This window comes from Rhineura floridana, chromosome 6 (assembly GCF_030035675.1).
Source record: "Rhineura floridana isolate rRhiFlo1 chromosome 6, rRhiFlo1.hap2, whole genome shotgun sequence".
In the NCBI taxonomy this organism is placed as follows: Eukaryota; Metazoa; Chordata; class Lepidosauria; order Squamata; family Rhineuridae; genus Rhineura; species Rhineura floridana.
The window spans coordinates 154088113-154094349 of NC_084485.1; the positions used below are offsets into that span (position 1 = coordinate 154088113).

The window sequence follows — 6237 nt, forward strand, 5'->3', positions numbered from 1 at the left end:
CACCAAAACCTCTGATTGGAAATTAAGATAGGAATCTTAGCTAAAAAAGGGTGTTCCCAAGTCCAGCTGAAGTGATGGGATCATTCCTTCTCACCTGCTTAGGGAGCCTGGGTAGGGAACATTTAATCCAGCTTACTTGCTTCTGGCAAGAAGGGTTTAAGTGCCCTTAGGCCAGGCCAGTCACCAGAAAGCCACTGTAGGAAGGAGATGTTAGATGGCAGCACTCAGGAGTAAAGATTGATGCCCCTAAAGGCTGCTATTCTAAACACACTTAGTAAGGGACTAAGCTCCATAGAAACTTACTTCTGAGTAGATATGGTTAGGATCAGGGGTGTAGTTGTCCAGGGTCTCAGAGGGTCTTAGACCCTTTACCTTTTTGGGATCAGGATCCCAGCAGGGTCCCTATATCTCCAGTGTCCTACAAGGCAACCAGCATGAAAAGGGAATATGCTAGAAGAGTTTTCTAACTTTCTTTCTTGTCCTTTCCTAGTGAATCAGAGAAAAAGGAGATAAGTCACCCACTGGGAAGACTCTTCAGTAGCTATCACTCTCCCCTTTCATACTGATTGGCTCCTAGGGACATCTGTGGTAGTGGTGGAAGGCATTGACAAGGATTTCATTCTCAACCCAGCAGCAAAAAGAAAAAGGGAGAGGGTGTGTGGCTGTGACTATGATGAAAGGACTCAGCACTTCTGAATTTGCCACTACATGACTGGTTAGGATTGTGCTGTTGGTAAAGCTTGACTAGCAAATATATCCATATCAAAGCAGGGTTGGCAACCCCCTTGCCTGGAATGCCCATCCCCTGCCTTTTAATGTGGCTTCTCCAAACTTCTTTATAGACTTGACCTTTCACTGCAGAGAAAAGTTTGAGAAATGAGTAAGAGTTAAGAAGATTCTCTACCCTTTCCTGCCTACCCTGTGGGCTGCTATAATCTCACTTTGACAGCTAACCCAATTCCAGTGAGCAATAATGGACAGAGACAAAACACACATGGTTTGGTCTACCTTCACAGGCAGCAGTTTTGGAACAACAGCAGTTGGTGCCACACTTCCCAATATGTCAATTCTCTTTTACCACTATTGGGCAAGAAACAAACAGTCATCCAACCAACATGGTGCATCACCAGTGGAGTTAAGGGAGTTGAGCTGAGCACATGGAACCACTGTTGTTGCTTCTATGGATGCAAGGGAATGAGGTGAGAGGTAAATGAAATGCAGATAGAAAAAGAAAGAAAAGGCAATGATGATTTCCTAAGTGCAATACCATACCAACTACAACAAGATTCCTGTGAGTAAGGCAGAAAACTCAGCATCCCACAACCAGTCAGGGTTCCTAACCAAAAACCAAAACTAAAAAAACCTGTCAGCCGGTCAACCAAAGTCACAGAAACCCCCATGCAGCACACCCTGACCCGAGGGCTGCAGTCAGTGCAGAATGCTGCAGCATGATTGCTGACATGAGTGAAACTCTGTCAGAACATAATTCCTTTGCTTTGAAATCTGCACTGGTTGCTGATTTGCTTCCAGGCCAAGTTCAAGGTATGCTTTTCTTGTTACTAGTACCACATAGTATTTGTTCTGCTCTTGTAAGAAAGTTGATCCTTTAGTGTGGCAGCACCTACGCTTTGGAACTCCCTGCCTATTGATATTAGGCAGGCAATATCATTCATTATACTTTTTTTGGCACTTGCTGAAAACATTTTTGTTTAGGCAGCCTCCCCAGGCATGTAGAAGCTATTATGCTTTTTATCTGTTTTTAACTCATTGTTGGTTTTATCATTTTGAAAGTTTTTAAATACCTGCCTTTAACTGTTTTTGCCAATAATTTTATTGTTTTAATTCCTTCTGTAAACTGCTTTGAGGGTTTTTTTTTTACAATAATGTGGTATATAAATCTTGTAAATAAAATATAATAAAGAAATGTTGTCATCACTGTGGCCCTTGGGTCTCTTTCCTTTTTTAGCATCAAAGGAATCCACCTTATACCGACTCAGGCCCTTTCGTACCATGTAGCTCAGTACTGATTACATGGACTAGCATTGACATTCCAGGCAATAAGACTTTTCCAGAGATTGAATTTTGGACCTTTGCATGCAAAGCATATCCCTACCACTGAGCTAAAGCCTGACATTTTGGTGTATATCTCTTGGACCAGACCATCTAGGAGCTTTGTTTTTTTAAAATGAAAGCTAAGGGTCCAGAGATTGGGTTCACTCACCCAGAGACCCCACCCCCAAAAAAACCAGAATCTCCAGGTGAAAACTGGAGACCTGGCAGTCCTACCCTGTTGGCGAAAGTATGCCTCTGAAAACCAGTTGCTGGGAATCACAAATGGCTCCTGAGCGCTGTGGCACTCAGGTCCTGCTTGTGGACTGCCCTCAGGCATCTGGTTGGTCACTGAGAACAGGGTGCTGGGCTAGATGTGCCTTTGGCCAGATCCAGCAAGAATCATGTTTTTATGGGGACCATGGAAGCAGAGAGCAGTACACGTGTATGAATCCCCGGTCAGCCAAGGATGGCAGGCTGAAGTGGGAGACAACTGCTCTCCCACAAAGGTTCCCTTCACTTAGGATGGGAATTTCCAAGGGGGGAATTGGCTTCAGAGACTATATGCATCCTCTAAGGCCAAAGGAATCATGGAGTTGAAGAAGAAGTGGAGGAGTTGGCCTCTGAGGATACGGACTCTCTGGCACAATTTCCCCTCCAGTTATGCCACCTCTTGAAACTGAGAGGGAGATGGGGGGGGTGTGGAATTGGCCACAGTCAACCATTTTAATCTGGGCTTGTAATAAGAATAATTCTGATAACAGCGTCATCTTTGCTTTGTTACTCAGAACCCCTCTAGACCTATAATTACTCTTCTTTATGGGTACCCTACCATTCCTAGGATTCTTTGGGGGCAGCCATGACTGTTTAAAGTGGTATTATAGTGCTTTAAATGTATTGTGCAGACGCGGCCTTATTTTATCACAACAACCCAGTGAGATAGGTTAGGCTGAAAGATAATGACTGCTGCAAGGTCACCCAATGAGCTTCACAACTGAGTGAGGATTTAAACCCTGGTCTTCCAGGTCACTCTAACCACTACACTACACTAGGCATGCAAATAGGCATGTAAGGAAGTCCAGAGACGTATTGAAAGAGCCGAGCCGAGCCATTTCAGCCCTTTAAAGGGCTGTTTTCAATGGCTGGCCATTTAAGTCCAACATCCAAAATGGACACAAAAATACTGGCTCTCCGTAATCCATTTTCTGAAATGGTGACTTCCAGATTCCAGAAACAAGACTACCACAAATGTCTCCACATGCCAGTCCCTATGTAGTGAGGGATATGGTGAAAGGCAGAAGGAGAACAATGAGTTACATTAGTGCTGTCATTTGTATGTCTTCCCAGCTGGAAAAGCAATTCTAATTAACAACACAGCTGAGCTACATGATCAACAGAATCAAGTAGTGCAGCTCTTGAATGGCTGTATTGTTTCAGTGCTCATTTGGGATCATGTTTGAATGTTTTCTCTGTCAAAACAAAACAAAACAAAACAAAACACCAACAATCTCCAGATATTAAAAACTAATGTATCAGGGAGATCACTATTCTGGGACCCTTTGGTTAGATCACAATATTTTCAGACTTTTCTTTACAGCTATGAGGACTAGAAACATATTACATGTTTGTGTGAATTTGTTTGTTTTGCTAAATGAAACTCAGCTTTTCAGGAGACCAGCAGTGGTATTACATTGTGAGTTTTTGGGAGCCTGCCCTCTTGTAATTCTTCCTATACCATCAGAGCTGCTTTGAACATTACAATGAAACAGTGATAGAGGATGTACAAGTAACCTGTGGATCATTATTTCATATTTTGTTGATATTGTGCGAACTTGCAAAGTACTCCCTGCAGTCATTTGTGCAGACTCTACTGCTGCTTGCAGCAGAATTTAGCTGCTTGAGAGAATTGGCTTGCTGTTTTCTGTCTTGCCCTTTCATTGCCCATTTAACCAAAGTGCTGCACAAGACATTTCGCTCTCTGTTTCTCTCTGTTTTCCAAGTTAAGTTTTCCATGTTCTTATTGCTAACGGAGCAGTCTAAAGTTATGGCCTATTGAAGTGCCTGGGCCCAGAGAGTTGAATGAGATTCCATAAATCTTTGGCCAAACACAGAAGCTTTGACTGTTTAGCCAATACCCAGCCAAATGGTCTGCTGAGCTAAATTGCTGTGTCTTTCCTTCAGCAGAGCTGCCTTGATGAACACCAGCGGATGGTCTGGCCCATCCCCTTTGGGAAATGGCTCTTTACTTTTGTGAGAAGAGCAGCAGACGTTTTTAGATGATCTCAGTGACTGAACTGGAGATTACCCCAATTAGATTCTACTAGCATTCATCTACCGATTCCTGTTCTGCCAAGCACTAAAAGCTGTTTAATGATCAAGGGACTCAGAGAAAAGCACTTTAATGCTCTGCCACTTAACACATATATATCTTTCCCCAACCACTCCCTCTACACATGAGTGAAGGTTTCTTTTTTAAAAATAATCTATTTGACCAGAATCTCCCATGACACTCTCATCTACTTCTTTGTGGTTTCTGAACAGCTGATTACCAGAATTCACAGGCCAGAAAGATCAATACCCATGTGAAGCAAATTGTAGGTCTTGATCTTTTATGCAACAAATCTAGCTTTGCGTTCCTTTGGTTCCACCTAGGACTGAGATGAAACAGTTTTGCAGATGCTTTCAGTAGTGTTTAAAAAAAAACCCTCCACCCCTCCTGTAGCCCCTGGAGAATGTTTGCTTGCTCATTTACATTGGTTTCTTTCTTTCACTCTGTTGTCCACACTTACGCTCACTGATGTCAGTCATCATATAGTCAAATCATAGCCGTACTTGGCTATGTAGCATTATGAAGGTATCCTGTTCACTGTGTGATCCATGATTGGTTCTGGATCACCCATGTGACTTATCCAGGAGAAGAAAAAAGCATGCAGCTGAAGAAAGAATGGCATTGAGCAGGATTAAAAGAAGGGGTTACTATCTACCCAAGCAGTAAATATTTTGGGAAATATGTCTACTACCGCACTGAAATGCCTTGTTTCTAACATGAAAATCAAAACTAGGGAATATTCGGCACAATCCTAATTCCATGAGACAGGATATTCCAACATTTCCAAATATGTTGGAGGAACGTAAGAAAGAGTTATTTCTTTCATTTCTCTTCTGCCTTTCTTCCATCAAGGAACCATCTTCCATCCAGGCAGGATGCATGGGTTTCTAAGACTCAGACTTGTTTAACTTCAGGAAGGTGGTAACCTCATATCTTGGGATGAGGAATGAGATGACACACACACACCCCAATAGGAATAGGGAAGAAAATCACATTTGAATGCAAACCTGTCTAATCACAGTTCCAGAAACAGTGTGTGAGCTGAAACATAGGTATCCAAAATTTAAAAAATGTGTACATTAGGCAAAGTTGCATAGAAAAATGTGTATATTAGGAGAAATGTGAGTAAAATGCCAATGAACTTTCATGAAGACTTAAAAAAAATCACAAACTGATGTGGAACTATGAACTGAATTTAAGATTGGAAAAATGAGAAAACAAAATTGTCAGATTTGTCCATCTCTGCCCCAAGATTTACATATTTATGTATATTCTCCTAATACTGCATAAAACTATGTCACAATGTTCTACACTTTATACATCTCGTTTTCCCAAGCAGAATCACTTTTAGAGGTTTGAGGATCCAGTGCATGCTAGAAACAGTGTGAGAATCTGTTCCAAAGAGTGTGGTACCAGCTAGAAAGGCCGAATTAGCAGCTAAATGCCAATATTCATAGGAAAAGAAAAAGGGAGTTGAAATCTACCCTGGGTGCACCTTTCATTGCAGAATTTACACAGAAGTAGGCCTATAAGATAGTCCTTCTAATTTATTGTCACCTGCACTGTAGTTAACAATGGTCTCACATTTCTGCCACCACCCCATAAACTAACCCATAAAATTGTCTATGTTTCTTTGTTTGTTTCATTTTCCTGGATGTCTAAAATCTGGTGCCTACTACTTACACATATAAAAGCTATCCCCACAATTTTGTGGCAATTAATTGTTTTTAATTAACTAATAGTTTTAATCCATTCACTTTTGGTTCCCCTGATATGACATATCCTGGAAATCTTTGTGTGCTTAGTGAATTGTGACACTTTTAAAAACAAATGTGTGCTTGACACAGAATTTATTTCTT

General features: G+C 41.5%; 1 long non-coding RNA gene across 2 annotated transcripts in view; it reads left to right on the forward strand.

Moving 5' to 3' along the window:
- Positions 1 to 1860, forward strand: part of LOC133388057 (uncharacterized) — a 38052-nt gene extending 36192 nt beyond the window's left edge. For both annotated transcript variants that reach the window (XR_009763641.1, XR_009763642.1), the window contains one exon: positions 491 to 1860. This is a non-coding gene — a long non-coding RNA (uncharacterized LOC133388057). The remainder of the gene's footprint in view (positions 1 to 490) is intronic.
- Positions 1861 to 6237: the final 4377 nt, after the last annotated feature.